Source organism: Sylvia atricapilla, chromosome 8, assembly GCF_009819655.1.
Source record: "Sylvia atricapilla isolate bSylAtr1 chromosome 8, bSylAtr1.pri, whole genome shotgun sequence".
NCBI classification, from domain to species: Eukaryota; Metazoa; Chordata; class Aves; order Passeriformes; family Sylviidae; genus Sylvia; species Sylvia atricapilla.
Window position 1 is genome coordinate 13677751 of NC_089147.1, and position 21961 is coordinate 13699711.

General features: G+C 45.0%; 1 protein-coding gene across 2 annotated transcripts in view; it reads right to left on the reverse strand.

The window, feature by feature from the left end:
* FBXW4 (F-box and WD repeat domain containing 4) overlaps positions 1-21961 on the reverse strand; it is a 59340-nt gene that overhangs the window by 13307 nt on the left and 24072 nt on the right. The window lies entirely within an intron of this gene.

Genomic DNA, 21961 nt, shown 5'->3' on the forward strand with positions numbered 1-21961 from the left:
TCAGGCTGCCCTCCCCAGTGCTCAGGCACTCTCTGTTAGAGACAGCACAGCTCTCCTGCAGCAATATTTGGCGCAGTTTACACCCTCCAGCAGAGTCCATTCCAAACTCTCTTGGCAATGCTATGTCCCTGCTGCACATGCTGGCTCCAGAGGCCACCTGATACCTACTGGCCTCATACTAGTTCATAAGACAGAATAAATTCTTAAAATCAAGCATCAAGAACATGGGTGCTGTGCTCTCCAAACCACACTGCTTGTTTCATGCCAACTTCCCATTCTCAGTTCAAATAAGAGGAAGCAGCTCATACAAGGACTTCCAAGTAAGTTACAAATGACCTCTCACAAAGCCATATTTATTGCAGCCACCAGGAATAAATTGCCAAAACTATGTTTAAGTCAATGCAACAAGGATAGCATGAACACAGGAAATGGAACCTGCTTTAAATAAAAGCCATCTTTATGATTTGCCTAAAGAACTTTTGCAGTATGACACAGGACTGGCAGCTGAAAGATGAAAGCAAGAAAAGAAAACAATGTCATGTGTGTAAAAATAGCAGTTAGAGCAGTTTTTTTAACATTTCTTTGATCCTCTACAGCATTCTTTCTTTGGAAGTCAAGGTGTCTGCAAGCCTCTAGTGCACCAGGAATGGATTCTTGCAGCATCCTTGACTTCTGTGAGAAGCACTACTGCTGCTGTAAGAAAGCATTCAGCAGACAAGTGGTAAATGCAGGCTCAATCAAAGCCAGGTGTCAGAGTCTGTCCAAGGATGTGATATGCCTCACAACTGTCTCCAATGATTGAGGACTGAGACCCCAGACTCTGAAAGGAGCCCCTGGCCTGGCTGAGGCAGAACGTTTGCCAAGTCTCGGAGGACTGGTATGCATCTCCGTGAGAAGAGAGTGCCAGAACAATCGAACTGGTCACAGTGGACTGAGCCAAGGCTACTTGTCCAAATTAGTCTGTCTGTACCAGAGTACGGACATGTACAGTGTGCAGCTTGTTCCTGAGCCCCAACCTCAACACAGGTGGCTCTGGCTCTGTGCCTCCCGCTTTGGTTCCTGCCTTGACCAACCTATAAAAACTCTGGAGACCCTCACTCACTTTTGTGTACACCCCACTGGAGAAGATCACGTCTATAGGCATCTCGGCCTCGAGGACTCATCCCTCCATGTTGGTAGCTATAATCCCCTTCCCCTCTCTCTCTTATCTTTGCTTACTATTCTTTATTTCTCTCCCCACTATCGCATTTTGGTGGCACTAAATAAAGGCACATTTTTCATTGAGTAAACTGAGTTGTCCCCCACTGTGTCTTTTGTGCTCTGAGATCCTTAACATGGACCATCAGGTCTCCTGTATGTGTTTGTGGACCCTGACACCAGGGAAGGCCCAGATGGAAGCAAGACCAGAACTCAAGACTCCTACTCCTATCTCTGTGGTTTAACTGAGCAGCTGGTTTCTCCAAACCATAAGGCCAAAGCAGCACTGACAAAACATTCTGCAAAAGAGGCAAGCAGATAACATTAAACTATTTTGAAGAGCTACAAGAACTCAGGAAGGGGTTCAGCTACCAAGGCTCCCTTTTGTGCTGACCCTATCCTTCCACCCACACTCATGCACCTGGAGGAGTCCACAAGTTCTGTGACCCTTAGCTGCCCACTAGGCTAGAGAAGGCCTGTAGAATTAAAGTGTCTCCAACCAGAATGTCTTACATGCAAAATTTCAGGTTCATTGGCAGTGCACCTGCAATCAGCCAAAGCACCTGTATCACTGGGCCGTCCATGCAGGTGCTGCAGGGTGCTCAAGTCGTTCTTCTCCATGTAAGTCCCTGACCAAAGTCTGAGAGTCTATGGAAAATCCAATTCCTGTTGCTGCGCAGCAGCCACCAGGATCAATTAAGAAAGTGTGCAGCATTTCATCTTTGGAAACATGGTTTCTGCTCAATGCCTGCCTTCTCTCCACCATAGTCCAGGACATTTCCCTTCTGCCAATGTCACCCATCTCAGAGGAAAACAAGCAAAAGATACCCACTTGGACAGCTTGTCAGTCAAGCCCCATGTCTGGAAAGCAGCACTTTGGTCAGGAGGTCCCTTTGCTACAAAGCTAGGTGTTGGGTTTTGTACCCTCTCCCCAGTCATAATCCATTAATAACTACTAAAGTCAATTACTGTGGTTAGAAACATAATAGCAGTCAGGGAATCAGTCAAGCAGGCAATTGGGTGCTTAAGACTTTTCTTTTGGGGGACAAACTGACTCTGTCCCAGCAGAGAACGCCCTCACGTGGGAGACAGATCCCTTTGTGCAGAAGGTATGCACAAAGCTTTGATGGTTGCCACAGGTCTAAATTACCATGAAGGCACACCAACAGGGAGAAAAAGGTGGGAGGAACAGCTAGGTCTAATCCTCCCTCATGCTGTCAATTCTGGACTTCAGCTTTCCCTTCTTGGTCCTTACCCTTCACCCCCTCAGAGAGGGGGAAAAAAAAAGAAAGAAAAAAAAAAAAAAGAGAGAGAGAGAAAGAAAAGCATTAGATAAAGAGATTTTTCTCCAGCATCAAATACAGGCCTCAGGGCCACAAACAAGTCTCTTCTGGGTAAAGCTGACTCCATTCAGTCAACAGGAATTTTGTCTCATACTTCAGCAGGATCAGGTTTGCAGGCCTTATCTTTAACAGCCTGAGCCCATTAGCAAGCAAAGATAAGACTTCTCCCACAACAGCAGGCCACCTTCACTGCAGCATTAGAATGCAGCATTCACAAGACAACATGCCAAGAAGTGGTGCCAGTGAGAAATACTCGAAGGCTGAGGGTGAACTGACCTTAAAGTCTGGATTCCAGGGCTCCTCACCTTGAGTCTGATCTGCAAGCACACACCTTGAAGCCTCAGGTGTCTCATAACTGGGAACCTCTCAGAGGTGACAGTTTTACTTCAGGCAAAAGAGCAACACAAGCCAGCTTTCATATGTCTAAAACAACATGCAAATTGGAGGAAAGCATGTAAAGCTTGGCTCCAAAACTTCTGAAACTTCATTCAGCAGAGCTAAAACCCTCTATCTTGCCTGCTTCTTTCAGTCTATCTTCAACAAGGCTCTTTTGTCTTAGAGAGCACAGAGCACACATAAGAAAACTCTCCACCTTAAGAGAAGCACAGCTTTTTCTCAACTGTTGTTGCCAGCTGCCCAAGAAAAACAATTCAGACTGAGTTACTAGCTTAGAGAGTGTCATTCATTTTGCCCACACTACTTTCTATAGCCAGACTGAGGAGAGACTAGACTGGGAAGAGGGGAGTACAGGATACCCTAAATATATTAATGCAGGCATGGCTCATCTACCTGAAGTATATAGAACACACTGATGTACACTGACCAGATGCATCAACATGCACCACAAAAACTGCTATGGCCTGTCTCCAGATGACCTTGGAGATGTAAAGCTCCTTCCCCACTAAGCTTCCCTCTGTCCTTTGAAAGCTGCTGGCTACCATGACTACAAGATCCCTCTAATAGGCCCTCCTAAGGGGAAAAAAAGCACCATTGTAGGGCTTCCATAACAGGGCATGTTGTCTTCACAGGGATCTCCTAGGAACTAAAACCAAGCCAAAAAATAAACCAGGGAGCAAGAATTTTTCACAGCATTAAGACACACATACTTCATAAACAGCATATTTCTGTAGTCCAACACAAGGACACTTCCAACTCATCTGATACTTTGATGTCCTCTTTCTTATTTAAAACTCCCTACTGACAAAGAGGAGAGGAATAAACAAGAAGGGAAAAAACCCCAACAAAACAACAAAGAGCCTGCTTCTCCAGAAGTCAGACCTTCTCTACGTTGCAGAAGAGATATTTCATTAGGCATCATCCCCCCACAATAGCAGCTGGGCCAGGAAATGAAAGAGAACACACATCTTGGCAGTGCTGTTGGAAGAAACACAAGAACTCTTCATCTGACTGACTTGTGGTTGTTGAAGATCCTATGGCATTTCTGGCAACAGCAGTAGTGCTCTGGCTACACTCCAGCTGCAATAATCCTATGGCTGCTCCCAAGGTGCCAACTATAGTTTGACTTGTGTAGCATGCCTCTTTAGCCCATCCTGGACAGACCACTGCCACATGTGAACAAACCAGAGGGACAGAGGTAGATGCCCATTAGTGCTTTTGGAAAGATGCTGTTTATCCTGAGGCCTGGAAAAAGTCTCAGCTCCAGAAATACAAGTCACATTAACAACACATACTTTCCCCACTATCAACTCAGCCTCCAGAGTCCTGCCTGAGCTGGGAATACTGCAATGCAAAGTCATTGAAGGAACCTGAGTAAAACAGGTCCTTTCCCACCTCTTCTTACTACACCTCCCCTGTGCCCCAGGCTTGTGCCCTTCCCCTGTACTGTAAACAGATTGCTTCTCTAGTTCTATTCTGCTCTTCAGGGATTTCAAATCCAGAATCTGCTTGACACGTGCAAGAGCCTGTTCCTTCCTCCTGGCGCACTCCCCCGCCCCCTGGAATTGGACATCGTTGTTCCATTTTGGAAACTATTATATATGGAGACTCATTGGACTGGGAAACAAAGAAGTTATTACTTGACAGAGCCCTGCAGCTGGGAATGTGGAAGGTGGGGGGAGAGTAGGGGGAGAACCAAGGGACACAGGATGGGGGGTTGGTAGCAATGTTATGAAAACGATCAACAGAAAGGACAGCTCAAAGATGGGAAACATCTATTTTAAAAAGTCTCAAGTGAGATGAGAAAAGAAGAAGAAGAGAAAGCAAGTCCAAAAGGGAGATAGGAGAAGAGAGAGAGCAGTTGGTGCCGACGGTGCCGCGGGTTAAACACACGGGTCTGTGGGTTTGTGTAGCCTTTGATTCAGCACTGACACGCTTTGGCAAGGGAGGCCACCGGAGCTGTCAAATCCTTCACCAATGTGCCCATCAATTGTATTCAGCTCTCCCCGACCCGCACTGGCATTTTAATTACTGTTGGGTAAACTAATTTGTACAAATGAAGGCAACTCTGCCTAATAGAATATGCAAGCTCTCTGACCTCTGACAGGCGATGACACAAGATACAAAGGAGGCAGAGGAAGGCTTTTTATCAGAGCCTTATTACTCTCTATTACTCCAATTAGTTAAGCTCCAGTGCTCCTAATTGGGGGAAAAAATTGCAATTAAATCAATTTTTGATGGGCTGAAAGTGGGTTACCGAACCGCCCTGCCTGTGAAACACTGATATTATAGCAGCAAAGGTCAAAGTCTTTGTCGGCACCTGTGGGGCCCCCACCTCCCCTCTCCAAGCCCCTCTGTGCCCCCCCAACACACACATGCAGCTCGCTAAGGCCAATCATTAGAACATGTCATGTCTTATCGCGGCCGCCACCATCCCACCAACCTCATCAGTTGACATCATTATAGAAGGTAACTCCTCCAGCATGAATACAGTGCTAAGGTCACACAAACTTGATGGAGCCCCTGCTGAAGAGCAGATGCAACAGTAACAACATTGTGAAGGGGAGATGAGGGGGTCAGAAACCCAGCACAGGGAGGGAGTTTCACCACCTCCAGCATGAGACTTCTCCAACAGACCAGATACACACAAAGGGAGAGATACAGAGAGTGCAGGGAAGCAAGTGCTCCTTACCCAGGGGCATTTAATTTGCAAGGAGGAAAAAAAAACAAACAGCACAGCATCAGTTTAGCATTTTCTTCTTTATGAGCAAGCAGGCACCACAAACATGCAAGAAATCCCACCTGCCTTAGATGCAGGCAATGCTGGACAAACCCAGGACTGGGTGGCAATGCAAAGGCTCGTGTTGCCCCTTCACTGTTCCAGACCAGACCCTTTAGTCGTACTTTGTACTTCTCACAGGATGACCAGAGAATTGAACCAAGCATCTTCAGTATGTCAGAAATCAATACAGCTGGGTTATATGTTAACATTCTGTAACCACGAATTCAACTAAAATCAGCAGGTAAGAGAGTTGCACCTAAAGCTCACCTGAGCAAGCAGAATAATCCCACTACAGCACAGCCTCACCTTTGTTGAATAAGCTTGCTGAAAAGACCCATCAGCTGAAAGGTAAATAGCCAGGCTTATTCCAGAAACAGACTGGAAAGCTCTGGCAGGTTTGCTGCTACTTCATGTGCATGCTACAGCATCCCCCAAGACACCTCAAGAGTTAATTTGTGCTCCTGATATACCTCATAAATGTTGTACAGAGAAGGTACAGAAGAGCTCTGCCACACCCCACCATGGACTCAGCACAGAGAAAGCAAAATGCATAGAGAAGACTATGAACCCTGCAACATTGACAAGCACTACTGCTCCAAGAGGTAGTGCTGTGCTCTTGCAAGGAGCACCAGTGACACATGCATGAACAGATGGACTAATAACTCATTCATATGTCACCTCAAGCGGACAGCTAAAAAGTGGTGCCCAGAAAGAAGGCATTTGCATTTTGTACTGAAGAGCACTGTAGAGATGCCAGGTTGAAACATGACGTCCCATTTGAGGTAGAACTCCAGCTCATGAGATAAAAGAAATGCTCGTGCCTCCCAGGTAATTTACTTCATGCCCCATGGTAGAGGGAATATCAGCTTCACCTCTCCAGTCTTCCTCCTTGGCCTCTAACTTCATATCTTCCTCCAGATTTCAGAGACACTCAGGCTGAAGAATAGAAAAAGCTTTTAATATCCCCAAAAGCCCAATTCCTGGCACGGTAGACAGATCATCCCTACTCTATCTAGCAAGCTGCTTAGCAGGTGTCCAACCTAGACACTTCCATCTTGCCTTCACTGCTTTGCAGTTTCACCCCATACTCTGTGCCCAAGCCACCTGCAACCTTGATCACTGCTCCTTCAGCAGCCCTGTAGTAGGTAAGTTCTGCAAAAACAAGCCACCAGATAGAGAGCACAATCCTCATTTCTGTAGAAAAACTGAGCTCAATGACATCAAGACAAAGATTCCAGACAGGACAAATACATGCACACTGTTCCACACTACAGTACTGAATGGGAAAATACCCTTGATTAGAAGCTAGTGACTCAATCCACAAGCAGTTCTGATGTTCCATGGGCTGCTCACATTTGAACATCACTGCTTTCCCCAACACTCCACACGACACATGATTTCACAAAGAAGCAAATGTCCAAAAGAGGACTACATTCAGATTAGCTTTATAAAAGTTAATTGAGGATCCTGAGTGTTCCTGTACAAGAGGAATACTGAAACAGTGCTTTTCACAGTACTGCTGTCATTTTTCAGACTACAAACAGAATTGCTTTTGTAGCTGTATAAGTATTTGACATCAACCCTGCTCCTTTATTGAAGGAAAAGTCTTGATAACCTATTTTTAACAGTGTAAAATACATATTTACATGGTATGTCCAACAGTCTTCATCTTTCCTCACTCTCCAAACTTCTGGGCTTGCCAGCTATGGAGTAGTTGTTCATGCAGAGATCTTTGTACAAGAACTTCTTATCTCTCTTGAGACCTAATTTAAGCCCCAAATGATGCTCAAGTTATTATTACTGTTATTACAGGAAAAAAGAGACTCCTTAACCATAACAGAAATTTAATCCAGAACATAATTCAGGCATTAATCTGAATAACTTGTACCAAAAATCAAAGGCTGTGCCAAAACTGATTTGTCTGTGCATGCCTACCAGGCTTTTCTGTGAGCAGAGCTCTCTTTGCAGGCAACCACTGGGATTACATTTTAGAAGCTGAATAATAAAGAAACATGGCTCATGTGAGAAATCACTTCTGAGTCTAAAATCTGGGCTGTGCAAGAGATACGGCTCTCTATTCCTACCACAGAGAGCTTTCTGTGGAGAAAGAGAAGGGGGAACACCACTACAGCACCATTATATCAGTAACCAGAACAAAATCTCAAAGAACATTTTTAATGCTCAGAAGCTGTAACATTAGAAATTCAAAGAAGTGGCTACTAAGGTTACATTTGTGTTTTGAGGAGTTGGTTTATTTGGGTTTTTTGTTTCTTTTTCAAGTGCAGGTGAAATAACCATAGCTCGTGTCTCAACTTCTTTATTCACATAATGCATTCTCTCTTCCAACATCACTACAGAAATCTCAGTTATCTGTAGCACCTTCATCCTATGCTCTACTCTTGCTCTACTCCCCAGAGCAGCCTTTCAAACACCAATGGTCAAGACTCCTGTGACATACCCACCGGACAGCATGCTCTACCTCCAACTGCTGCACATGCCATCTGCAATACAGTACACAGGAGCTGCAAGATAACTTTGTAAAATCCTTATCTTGAGAAAAATCCCTGAGTTTTTGGAAATAATTGAAAGGAAGGAACCAGTGAAGCTGCTGACAGAGCAGCAGAAAAACATGATCCCTATATGGCATACAAGCACAATATTAAACACTGGACACCATTTGTACCTACAGATTATCATGCACCTTGGGCAGATCTCTGAGGGCCTGGCATTCAGTTCTCACCAACCTGCACACCCACTTCCAGCCTTCACACTCATCACGTTTCCCCTCCCGACTCCGCTCAGTGCTGTTATCCTTCCCCCTCGCCCCCATGGGGAAGACACCCTGAGCTCGATCTTTGCCGACTTCCCCAGACCCAGCAGCCCCCTTGAGCTCGCTGCTCTGGGCCCACACACAGCCTTACAAGAAGCTCTGAACTCCAGCCCTCACTTTCTCAAAGCCTGCCCAGGTGTAAAGCTCCAGCGATTCCTTTTTCTTTGCCATTTTCCCTCCCTCCTCCCTCTCCTCCTAGCCCCACCAACATCTTCAGGCCACACAGTGAGCAGAGAGGTTGGAGTACATGAGGACCATTGCAGCACTCGTGCTGTTTCAGGCCCCCCCAACTTAAGACAATTTCTAAGAGCCATTTCTTATCCTCCCCTCCGTGAAATTATTTCTGTTAATTGCCTGGTGGGAATCAGTTATAGGTGGGGGAGACTCTCCCCGCACACACACCCTGGCCCCTAATTGGCTAATTGAAGTTTTAACGGGGCTTTCACCTGGAGAAGCTGGTAATTATTCCCTTCATTCCCCTCTTGCTTGTACCTGTAGCTTCACACTTGAGGCCTGCCTGGCTCCACGGGGGGGACTTTGTTCCCTCTAACTACAGGCCCCACACAAATGGGCCCAGCAGCAGGACAACACAGCAAAGTGGTAATTTTCAGCCCGGCGTAATTAGCCAAGGTTCTTTCAGCCCAAACTGCTGAATGCAGAGAGGGCTGCTGGGGAGGGTGTGCCATGTGGGAATGGAGGAACGGGGGCTGCTCTCAACAGGCCGACAAAGACCTCTCGGGGGCTCCAATCTAGGGCGAGCGAGAGGAGGGGTGGGAGCGGGACAGTCTGCCTGGCATAGCTGGGGCACGGGCAGCAGTGGGACGCACACTGAGGAGCTCAGCCCACGGCATCCTTCCCCCAGCCTCTGGAACAGGGCAGTGCAGGATGCCAAAAAAACGGTAAAGGAGAAAAGAGATCCAGTGATGCACATCAGAAGCATGTGAAGGGGTGCGATGCATGACAGATTCTTGAAGGCCTGGTGTAGCTTGTGCTCCCAGGACAGGATTTCTAGTCTAGTACCTTTACATTAAGATTTAGAAAGGCAACAGACTCGGGGAGAATAAGCTGGACAGTGCTTATTTGGGCCTGCAGGTCCCAAATAGGACAGCAAGAACTTTGCCAAGGACCAAGTGAGAATTCTTATTGCTGAGAAAAATCATTAAAAGTAAGTCAACTCCTCCAGCATCTGCTCCAAAAGTCAGGCAACAACCATAACCAGGAGGACAGCAACAAAGGCTTCAGGTTCTCTTTTGCTGAGGCATCTCCCATTAGCAAACCAAAACTGTTTTTCACAGTGGGACCTCACTTGTTCTCTCTTTCTGCCACAAGACTTTGGTTTTGCAAAGCTACGTGCTGCATGTGGGTTCAAAAAACTTGGGCACCAATGTACCACTCCTGTGTTAAATCAAACTGATGTCAAATGTCCCATAAGCCAGAAACTGGCATCCTGTGTGTAGCATGCTGCCTCTGCTGATCCACAGGACTTGTTAGCATCTATGCTTTTTTGAATTATCACCATTGCCTTCAGGATAGAAATGCTTGTCAGGTCTTGTAGACAAGTTAAGGCTGCTGCTCAGCTGGATTAATGATCACAGCTTCAGTGCAATGGGGTCTGGGGGATTTTTTGGTTTTTAAATGTTAAACCATAGTTTTTAAAAACTCACCTCATGTCTCTTATGATTGCAATATCCTACTAGAAAGCAAGAACTGTCATAATCTAAAAGCTTGGTCCTGAATCTGCAATGAAAACCAGGTGGTAAGCAGGGAAGTAAAAAGATGCCACTATTATCAAAGGACCAGGTACACTGAAGTGCTGAGCAAGCCCTAGATGATGCAATTACAACAATCCTGACAACAAGGAAAGGACATCCTCAGGGACTCCAATTGTAGGAAGAGAGCAGGGAGGCAGCACAACCCCCAGGGCACAGACTTTTAATTTCTGAGCTGCCTAAAATACAACTGTGACACAATGCTGCAGCAGGTTGCAAACTAGAGAAGCAAATTGCCTGGTGCAACCCCATGATTCTGGTTTCTTTTCAGGCCATATCTATTTCTATCACATTTTATGAAAGACTCTCACAGAAAGGATAATTTTTCAATTTCAATCCTATTTACTTCAGCCTCAACCAAGCTGCTGTAAGTACTTGTCACAGAGATGAGTTCAGTCAGATAATGTGTGCCTTTGACCCATCAATGCTCAAGACTTTTCCTTAGAAGCAACTTTTGACACCTCTGGACGAAGTATACCTGCTGAGAAATCCATGCCAGCATCTGATAGGCAGACACCAAGAATGAACAAAAGCAGACCCATGCTGACCAGGCCAATTTCAAGCCTGTGCAGAGAAACAGAGTGAACATTCCCTGCACCAGTGGGAAAAGATACGTAATGTCATGTGTGCTCACACTTTATCACAAAACTTATGTGGTCCAGGACTTTTTCTTCTTATAACCCCAGTCCCTACAAGAGGAAATGTAGAATTTATTTAAGTAAATATTCCAGCTGTCATTGTTTTGAACAAAAGTCTAAATATTTGCTCATGTATAGAAAATGCTTAAAGAATCATGATGCAAAAGAAGAAAATCTCTTCTATTTATAAAATATAGCCTTTCTATTTTTTGAGGTTCGGGACTGCCAAGACCAATCCCAGTATTTTTTCAGATGTGACTGGCAAAGTTTTCAGTTAACAAGTATTGTTTTAAAAATGCATATATATATAGAATGACATTTTATATAAACTTTTCCATTAGAATCTATGACAGAAAATTACTTTTCAATAAGCAGCAATCCATGCATGCCAGTGAGGTCAGGGGGAGGGGAGAATCCTTTCAGGTCTGCCAGAACAACTAAAAATCAAGAATGTTTCAGTTTAAAAGTAGAGGTGGAAGGAATCTCTTTTCCTGGTGCCACAAGCCACAAATTATTTTTGTCTTTTTCCTTTTGCCATACAGACACATGTATAAGAAATTCAAACTCTCGTATTTAGAAGAATTTTGAAAAAACTTGCTCAGGATGGTGAGGAAGAAGAGGAGTTATCAACAAACAAATACTTTCTTTATCTTAGCACACAGGGCAGCAGTTCTTTCTCAACACCATACAGAGGCAGGAGCAGTACTTGTTCATGCTTTTAGGGGAAAGAAGCCAAATCACAAAAACAGAGTGTTTGATCTTCCTTCTCTGCCCTGTGATATTCAAACAATTTACAAAATAAGTCTAAATGAGTTCTTCACCAGAGGGAAATAATGCTCAGAGGGGTCTAAGATGTCAAAGACCAGTAAAGGTGAAAGGGGAAATGCATGTATATGGAGCACATGCTGTACACAGAGAGGACCAGGACACTGAGGCATGGAGACACAGGTGCTCTGTGGAGGAGGGAAGCAAAGCCTCATCTGTGTTTAACTCAGCCATGAAATAACTCCTAGAGCTTTCCTGTTCTGATCATTCCAGTGTTGACATGGACACGCTTGCAATAACCTTTATCTACTTGCCCTTAAAGCTCTGGGCAGCTTCCACCTCCCCAGTTCTCCAATCTATGCAATATGATTTGCTTCAGGGTTTTCATACTACGTGTTTGGAGCATGTCAACTCTTCAGCCCTAAGCAGCCAAGATCCTGAATAAAACCACTCCTTCCCATCTGCAGGTTTAGGGCATGCACCAGAGTGAAAAATCAAACCTTCCAGTCAGGCCAGAAAGCCCCAACCCTGCATGCAAAGAAAGGCACACAAGGTTTCATTAACAGATAATACACGTCTGATGTATGCAACTAAAGATGTTTAGTTGCCACCTCACACACAGATCCCAAAACACCCAAAAACTTGCTGGAAAAGTTTTTCAGAAGCCAGAGTTCAAACCATGCTGAGATCAATAAGGCACAGTTTCACAGCACAGGTTATCACCTTCAGTATCTGTAATCAGACTGGGCTACAAGGCAGGCTAAGAATTATTAAATTTCACTGATAACTGAGATAAGCCAGATGAAGATAGGAAAGTGATCAGGCAAAACAGATGGCATAGAGATAAGGAAAGGATAAGACAAGAAGGTGAGCAGTAATTTATTATGATGCTTTATGTCAGTATATTGGGGGAAAATTACACATAAAATGGTATAAGAGGGAAAGGAAAAGGATAGCATTGGAAAGGACTGAGAAAAAGACTCTTCAGGCACACATCTCAAGTCTGCAATGGAACAGAGGATCCCCTAACATACATTGTCCTTTGATGACCAAAAATATCTCATAAAGGGATATTAAGTACCACACTGCCTCCTGCCACTCCGTAAGCTGCTGTCTAGGTGAAGCAGGACAACCTGCTGGCAGTCAGTCCTCCAACACTTCAAGGAACAGAAGTCTGGAAGCTTAAAATGCATAGGCAGCTTTGCGGGAAGGACTGTGAAACCATGTATTCCTCCTTTCTTTTCCATGGCTTGCTCTATTTCCATGTGCTCTGAGGATATAGGAAGTCACATCCAAAAACACAGCTATTAAAAGAACAATTTCTACTTGGTAAGTGAAACACTCACACAAAGAAATGCCAAAACCAAGCTCACTCACACATCCTACACTGAAACGAGCACATTACCCAAGCATCAGGATTTGATTCTGTAGCCAGTTACAAGTGTCCCAGTCAAAACTGTCACTCATCTTTTATCATGTGAATACACAAGAACCAATTACATGGCCATCAATTCACGTTGGGCTGCATCTCTGTGGACTCCAGTCAGAGTCTGCACTGTGAGGAAGTGATGAGCTTACTACAGCTCAGGAATGCATGAACTCCACTCCATATGAGCTCCACTCCAAGTTCCCCATTATGAACCTGCTATCCATGAATTTACAAAATCACTTTCAAAACTGCTGGCATCATCCACCTCCACAACCTTCTGAAGAACTGAATTCACACTGTGTGAAGGAATACTCTCTTTTATTAATTTTAAAACAATCTCCTAGCAATTTCAAATGTCTCTGGTACTACTATTGTAGGATTTGGTAAATAACAGTTCCACATTCAAACCTATCCACCATCATCTTACTCTTCATATCAGGCTGGTTTTACCAGGACATCAGCATATCATTTACTTCTGCAGAGTGTTTTACTTGCAACCAATTATGGGGAAAGACCACAAAAACATGATACAAACTAGTAATGTAGCCATTTCTTTGGTACAGAGGAAGTGTTCTTCTGCTGTATCTCCTCTTCAAAACCTGTTGGTTCATTGCCTCCTCTGAGGCAGGTTAATTGCTCCATGTTTTGAAGCTTCAACTGCCCTCAATCACTCCTAAAATTAGTAGGGAACAATATCACTGGCTCTACTGAGAGAGCTGAAGAGCCAGAACAGGTATCAGGACCATGAGGGTCTCACACACCAGTTTGGGAAGCAGAGGACTCAGATATTGCACAGCACCAACAGCACTTACCTATGCTTACCTACATGCAATGCTTACCTACATGCAATACTACTGAAGTACCTCATATTTTCCACTATGTACCAGGAGCATGAAGCCCCTGCTTTGCCAGGCTCCAAACTTACCTGAAGTGGCTTGCACACCATCCATGTTCCCAGACTTGCTCTGAGGCCATCAGAAGAGAGATGTTAGAGAAACATTACTGCTTTCCTAATACCTGGAGCAGGCTCCCTTGCTTCTCCACTGTCAAAGAGGAGAAAATCCAGGGCAAGTATTCAGAAAATGAAAACATGCTCTAGGCCAAGACAGAAAATCAGATGCAAGAGAGAAACTCTTCAATTGGACAGTCCTGCTCCATCCTCATCCCTCATTAAATCAGCCTGAACAGCCAAAGCAGGTCACTGAACAAAGCACAGTGTAAAGCTGCACCAGGAGGAAGAGACCAAGCACAGCAATAGTAGTAGTTGCTGCTTGGTCCACCTTAAGTCTGCAATAGCTGCTTCTGATGAGTTCACATCTTTCAGGAGTGGGGAAGAGGTACACACACAGATTTCTTTTTCCTCTGAAAAAAAACTAAGCTGTTGGGTTCCAGCTTGCAGGACTCTCTTCGGCCCCCACACTAATAAATCTTTGGGACTATAAATCAGCTTAGTACAGGTCTCTCTCGGCAAAGGAAATGGGCCCTCTCTTGTCATTAGCTGCCTGTGTCTACCAACCATAGCAGGGCCTCATTCAAGTCCTCTTTGACGGACGGTTAGACTTAAAGTGTGTTTCAATCTCAGAGGAGAGAGAAGAATTTACTAATTAGACATTGCAGGGCAATGCACATTAAAAGCTGGCTTTAATACCTGGTTGCAAATTAGCTCTGCACCTGCTAAGTATCAGGATGCCTACAAAGCAGTTAGAGTACATCCCACATGTAGGGATGGTGAATGGAGCATCATGAACCCACAACACCTCTAAGAGCAAGAAAGTGGTTGCAGCAGTTGTTTCACATAGTTGAGAGGGAAGGTAGAGAAGACCTGTCAAATCCCAGATAATGAACCACAGAACACAATACAGTCAACACTGCACAGAAAGAACAGACTTTCCACACTGCCTTCCAGTCTTTAACAGTCTCACACTGCTCTGAAAAGAAACCAGAGGTAATGGAGCCAAGGAGAGAGTCAGAGCCACACAATTCTGTCCACGTTTCCAGTGTCCAATTCAACCCAAAACAGAGATTCAGGATGCCAGCAACCCAAGGAAACTGAAACTTAGCTACAGGAAAGAGGCACTCTGGCATGCTCCATTTGAAAGTGTATTAGCATTCAAGCCAGATGCACACATTGAGGAGAAATTCCCATTCTTCAGAGGAACTGGTTTCCCTTCAAAGATGACTATCTTCTGTTACTCATTTGCTCCTCTCCAAACTTCAGCCTCTCTGGTCCTGTGCCTGTCTTGCCTTATTTTAAGCAGTCTGCAAGCATCTTAGCTGACGACTGAAGTGACAAAGAGAATGTTGCAACAGAAGACATCATCATCCTGACATGCCAGACCTAATATAGGAGAAGCCCATCTCGGAGCCATGCTTTCATTTTTATCAATATTTTCTCTAAGCCTGAAGATATTCCTGCAGACAGTGCTATGCTGTGTCAAAATGCCAAAATTCAGCAGCAAGTGACAAGTCAGAGATTTACATTTATGACTTCTGTGAATTCATACCATCTGAAACCTCATCCCAAGCACATGGATGAGAGACCCTGCCCAGGATGAAGGCAGTGCTGCTGCAAACATCTTCCCCTCTGCCAGGAACCACCTTCTCTGCAGACAGAACCCTTCCTTCAGCAGTTTCCTACAATCCATATTGGTATGCTTATGTATTCCCTCTCCTGAGCTGGAAAAGAAAAGTTTATAACGGTAGGTAGGAAAAGCAATGTACATTGCATACTACACACCTGAAGAAAAAAAAGTATACTTTTCTCTTCTTCTTCCTCCCCTTTCTCCTCTTGCCCCCAGCCTTTCCTGAGAGCACTAACTGATAAATAATCCAGTCCATGTTTGGAAAAAAGAAACTGTCCCCCTTTACATCTAACCAGGAAATGTAATGCAAAACCTTGCCCCTTAAATTCCCTTCAAGTTACCCCTTGCCCCCATTTATACATACAAATGTACATATAAAACACATCCATGTCTTTCAGTTCCTCAAGTTGACACAAGCTATTTGGACCACAAAACTGTGCACAAGCCCCAAAGCAGCCAGCAGACATTCTGTGCTGGAAGTTGGCCATTGTCCTCCCAGGGATACATGCAAATTTCTGTTGGATACAACAGCTCTAGTTAGAGGTAGAATCAGGCAAACACACATTAAACAAGTGTTTTGTGCAGCATGGACTTGATATGCAGTATAAAACAGGACTGAATTGACTCCATTGACCATAATCAAAAACGTATCCCTTTGCTTCAAACAAACTAGTGCATTTTGGATAGTCTAGGAATTTGACTCAGCAAGTACTTGAATCAGAAAGTTACCATCACTTGCAGCCTCCTATATACATTTTAGTTTCCTTCAGGAAAACTAGGACTAGCAACTGCCTTCATGTGTACACAATCATCACTTCCTTGTCTTAATAAATAAAGAACAGGTGCTTTACTATAATTCTTCCTCCTGCAGCAGTATGAAACCTTCACTCTAATAAATTCAGTACTTTTGCAGTTCTCCCCCAAATATATTTTTTACTTCTAGAAAAACCGAGGGCAGGGGGGAATCCCCCAAAGAGGCCCAGTGCTTCCCTCCTTGTAATGAAACCCTGTAATGGAATGCCCTGCACTCCAATTAGGAAGAAATGCTAATTTTCTCCAGTTGAGCACCCCCTCTAGATGTATCTAATTTGTTTCACTGCTTTCATCTCTCCCCTCCATCACATTTTCATTTAAAGGTTATGATCTGTTTGTGCCCTCCATGCCGCGCCCTGACAAGACACCCCTATGAGAGGTTGCAGGGGCCATGTCGCCCTTCCTAACCCCCTTCCCAAACAAAAACCAAAGCTTTTTTCCCTCCACTGCCTCTTTAAGAAATGCAGAAAGATGAAGGGGAGGAGCAGGGAATTGGGAAGACAATAATTAAAAATAAGAAGCAAGCCCTCTTGCAAGTTGGGTTGTTGGTTGTTTCCAACAAAAGGTTAGACACCTTTGCACCATGACCAACACCAGTATGGCCAGTGCAGGCCAGCCAGGAGCAACAGCATTACAGAGCTTTGCTACTTCTGCAGATCCATTTTAGGAACAGCTGCCATGCAAGAATACTCTTTTGGAAAAGGTTTTGAGAGGCTAAAATGTTTAGCTCCTTGTAGGTCTTGGGGAATACATTTTCTCTCATCTGTCACAGGGAGAGTCTGGTCAGAAAGGACGTGAAGAGTTGGCTCAGCTGAGAAGAAATTCTCAATAAAGTTTTCCCACTCCTTTCTGAACACCTTATGCCTTGTTCTGGGAGCCTGTGTTCTGAAAATTCCTTCAGGAGAGCAGGGACTTCAGCTGGGTAGGATAAGCCTTGGAATAGCTCTTCAAGGCACCCATAAATTTGTGCTGCCGTGGTTGTGGCTGAACAGACAGGTAAATCCTCAGGGCAGAACCCATCTGGACAGGTTATCCACCCAGAAGAGCTGTGTATATACCACATAGGGAAAAGGCATTCAGAAGACCTTGCTAGGCCACACCACTTCCCACAGAAATTTCAAAGGGCTTTTTTAGTCACCAAAAGACTATTACAGAACAAAAATAATAAAAAAAAATGCAGCCATCATCATACTTCCAAGTAAAGCCTCTTTGCAGCCTGCCCCAGTATTCTCAAATAAAACAGTAACCGTGGATCTGAACCCACAGTCCTCCCTACATAGAAACTCTGCTCCTAAGTCAAGCCATTCACTAGTTGTGTTCAGCCTCTCTCTCCCTTCACGTCAATTTTCTCCATCAGTTCTTGTCTGTTAGAAAGGCAATCAAAGATGTACACTCTTTAGATACAAATACACCACACACTTGTTGTCAACATCCTGTAAGTTGAAAGTGCCCAAAGAACCTCCTTGGGGGAAAGGCAGGTAAGAGGGCCCTGGCTGAAAAGGAGTGGAAACTGCTGTGTCCTACTGGTGGCACAGCCTGGGAACAACCACCCTCTTGGAAAAAGCAGAACAGCTGGACATGCTGCCCAGACTACAGCACTGAGTAGCCTGTTCTTGACAGCAAGATGAAGCTGGAAAAGTGCTGCAAGAGTGTTTTTTCATTATTAATAGGCACTTTGCTAATACTGCTCCAGATAGTCAGCTCCCTCTCAGTCATTTCCTGCTGCAGCCACTGAATCCCATTGGTCACAGCACTATATGCTCCATTACAAGCTATTTCCTCTCTATGTTTGCAATGCCTCCAAAAGCTTTTGCAGGAAGTCCTGATGATCTCCCTTCCTGCCTCCCTCTGCAGACACAATTCCCTCATAATTTGACTTTCTGGGACCACAAATGGGGAGCGGGTAAGAGGCACACAAAGATTTACTCTTCACAGATAGCAGCCTTGCCCCTTCCTCCCTTTCCAGGCCCCCTCTCTATCTGGTCCATGCAAACAAACCCCGAGTGGGAAAGAGCGTTTGGAAGAGGCCTGTGTCTGGGCCAGCTGCCTTTCATCCAGAAGATGCCTCTTCCCATTGGAAAATACAAGCATTGTGTGAAACCATTTTAATATATTCATGCACATTCCTATAGCTCGCAGGAGCGAGTGGGTCTCAGCACCCTCCCCTCCCTGCCTTCCAAATGATTTTCATAGGCAACGATGCACTGGGAATACCACTTGTTTTCTCAAATGCCCGCGAGTATGTAAATTGTGGGAATATGCAAGCCAAGGGCTGTGGTTTTATTGTGCTGCAGAAAAGATTTTACTAATTACTTGCCTAAACTCCAAAGCAGTACGCCTGCTTTTTTACAAAGCGAGAGTGGGGAAGGTGGGGGTGGTGGGAAGAGGAGGAGGGGGACTAAAAAAAAAAATGCAGGGGGAAGAGAGAGTAAAGGGAAAGAGGGAGAAGGAAAGGGAGCACAAGGGATGCATTTCAAAGTTTCTCCAGCAATTGGATGGGGGGGAGCTGGGCCCAATGTGAAATCATAGAGGTCAAAGGTGGGTCTCCCTCCCTTGTGAGAAAGTGGTGAATCAGGACGGTTTATCAAACGATCATTTTCTTTTGAAACTGGGAGGCAGCGGCTGGGACAATTCTGCAGATGTGCTTGATGAGTTCGGGACAAAAATGGGCCGCCTCCTCCCCCCCTCCCCCCTTTAAGGTCTCCCATCAGGGGTTGCTTCTCCCTCCACTGGTTCCAGGACCCTCCCCTCCCTTCTTCAGTGGTCAGCTGAGACCCCCACCCACTGACCGCCTTTGTATTCCTGGCCTTTGGACACAGTGACAGGGCCCTTTATGAGACCCCAATCAAGACCCCCATGTCACAGGTACCTAGTAGAGATACCAGACCCTTTTCAAATGAGGAACAACAAGGAAAATATGCTGGCCCATTGTCCCAGCACGGCACCAAGGGAGATGAAAGGGACAGGCTGCTCCCTCTCTGCAGACTGCCTGCCAATCAACCTCAGTTATTAAGGTCACGATGTGGAAATTCTTTTGACCTACACCTAATCAAAGATGCACCAAGGACTTTTGCGACAACATGGGGGAAGGTGGGAGTGCAAGCATCCCTCTGTCCTCTCCACCCATAAATACAGTGGAGCTTCCTCAGAGAATTACTAAGAGTTACCCCAGCTAGTGCTACGGCACGCTTGCCCCAAGTACCACTAGGGCAGCCAAGCAGAGCTCTGTGCTGGCATGCAGCCTCAGGAGAGCTTAAATTAAAAGCATTTCTCACTGAAAAGTTAGAGACTGAGCAATACTGGAGGTGGCTCAGAAGCCACAATCGAGGACACTGTGTGACAAATACTAAGCATCCTCTTTCCTATTGTTGATATCTTTGGCTTGCACAGGCTGTGGGTTTCACTAAACATGGTCAGCACCATCCAACAGTGAATCCTGAAGAACAACTCAGTGGATGTGAATCTCTAAGTCTCTAAAAGCTGAAGCACCTGGAAGAGTGGATAGATGCCAGTAGTGCAGAGCAGACATTCTGACTACCCCCTTGCATGATAAAGGTTGAAGATACCAAGATGATGTTGATGGTGGCAGTTTTTAGGACTACACAGAAATATCTTGCAGAGAGGAGGTAGGAGCCATGTGCGCTGCTAAAACAATGAAATGGACAGAAAACAATTAGAGCATGGGTCAGATGGGATCAGAGAAGTACATCCCACCAGACAGCTCCAGAGCACTAGGAATATGAACAAGATCAACTGCCTCTGAAAAGCTGTTCTGCATCACTCACTGAGTCATCACCGTACACTCAGAACAGTCATACACAATACTTCAACCTAACAAGTGAACAAGAAATTACAGACTACAGTCTGTGATAGTTCACACAAAAAGGAAAGAAAAAAATCCAAACTCCGTAACAGGAACATTATTCAGCATATATAGGATGCTGCTGCAAGTGCATGACTTTGAATTAGGTCCTCCAGAAGAGCCACATGGTGTAAGTCATGGCCATCACTGGCACACTTATGATGAAGACACAGAAATTTTTGGCACTCTTCTTTATGCACCATATCTACTGTCATTCAGGGAATACCCTTCCTGATCCCATGCCAGCTTGCTGCTCTCATCCTGTTGGCATTCTTCAAAGCCCACTTGGATGAAAGTCTTAGTGAAAGGAAAACAAATTTGAGGTGCTAGTATACTGAAGCCATAGAAAGTGGAACAGTCACAGCAACCGAACTGCAAGTTCCTTTATGCTAAATACTGCTCGTGTTTTGGATCATTTTCCACTGTCTTTTAGCTAAAAGATACCAGTGCAGTGCTACTGGAGCCCCCCAGTTCCTGTCACAGAGCTTACAGAAGGTTAACAGTCTACCAGTGGTGACCATCTGGGTAAAAGATGAGAAGTGGAAGATTCCAGAAGAGCTCTGGGACAAAGACTCATGTCTTTACACAAATCCTACCACATTGCTTCTCCACTGCAAGTCGCTGACATTCCTAAAACTGCCCCTTTGATCCTTGGCTTTTTAAAACTGTTGAAGCAGGTGAAAACCAGCTTTTTCTTCTCGATGTTGAACCAACTGCTCTTATGCCAAAAACTGCTTAGCTATGGCAAGGCATGGTCTGGTTTGGGTCACTGTAAGCCAAGATCCAAACTGACACTTCAGACACTGTAAGCCTAAGTGCTCAGAGCAGACATTACTTAAGCCCTGCAGCACAAAAGACAGATATTGCCTTTACTTCAGGGCAATATCCTCCACTATCACCCTCCTTTCAAATGCCAATGGCAGGCTGAGGACCAGTCTCCTGCTGTCCTCAGAGTGAATCAACACTCCTTTAGAAGGGCCAGGCTGCTATCTTAGGACACTACAGCTTCAGTTCCCACCTCAGGGCACGAGCTTGCATCCTCTGAGTGACAGGTCCACCTCGTCTGGGAGGAGTAAGAGTGGAAGATGAGCCTGGTTAGAGGCATCTGCACCTGGGGCTCTCACCGTGCAAGAAAGGTCCATCCCTCTGTGTCCCTTCCCACCCCCAAAAGCAGTCATTTGAAAGGCGGGGAGGGAACAGACACCACACTAATTGTAGGAGTGAAACCTGGCATCCTCCTGCTCATCTACCTTTGCACTCCATTTCTGTTTCTCTTTGAACCTCTGGTACAGCTTGTCAGGTCGCTGCCCTCCAGAGAGATCAGAAAAAAAAAATAAAACAGTGATTACTATTGTACACTGATATGCAAACTGGAAAAAGAGAGAGAGAAAAGGAAAGAGAGAATGGCCTCCATGTGTCAGACTATGAAAGGGCTTCTGACTGAAGCCGCCTGAAAAACAAACCCTTAATTTAAATGTTAATGAAAGTGCTGAAGAGACATCAGAGGCTTTCATTTCTCTACAAGGAACAGAATCACCAGGTCTAGAATTTATGG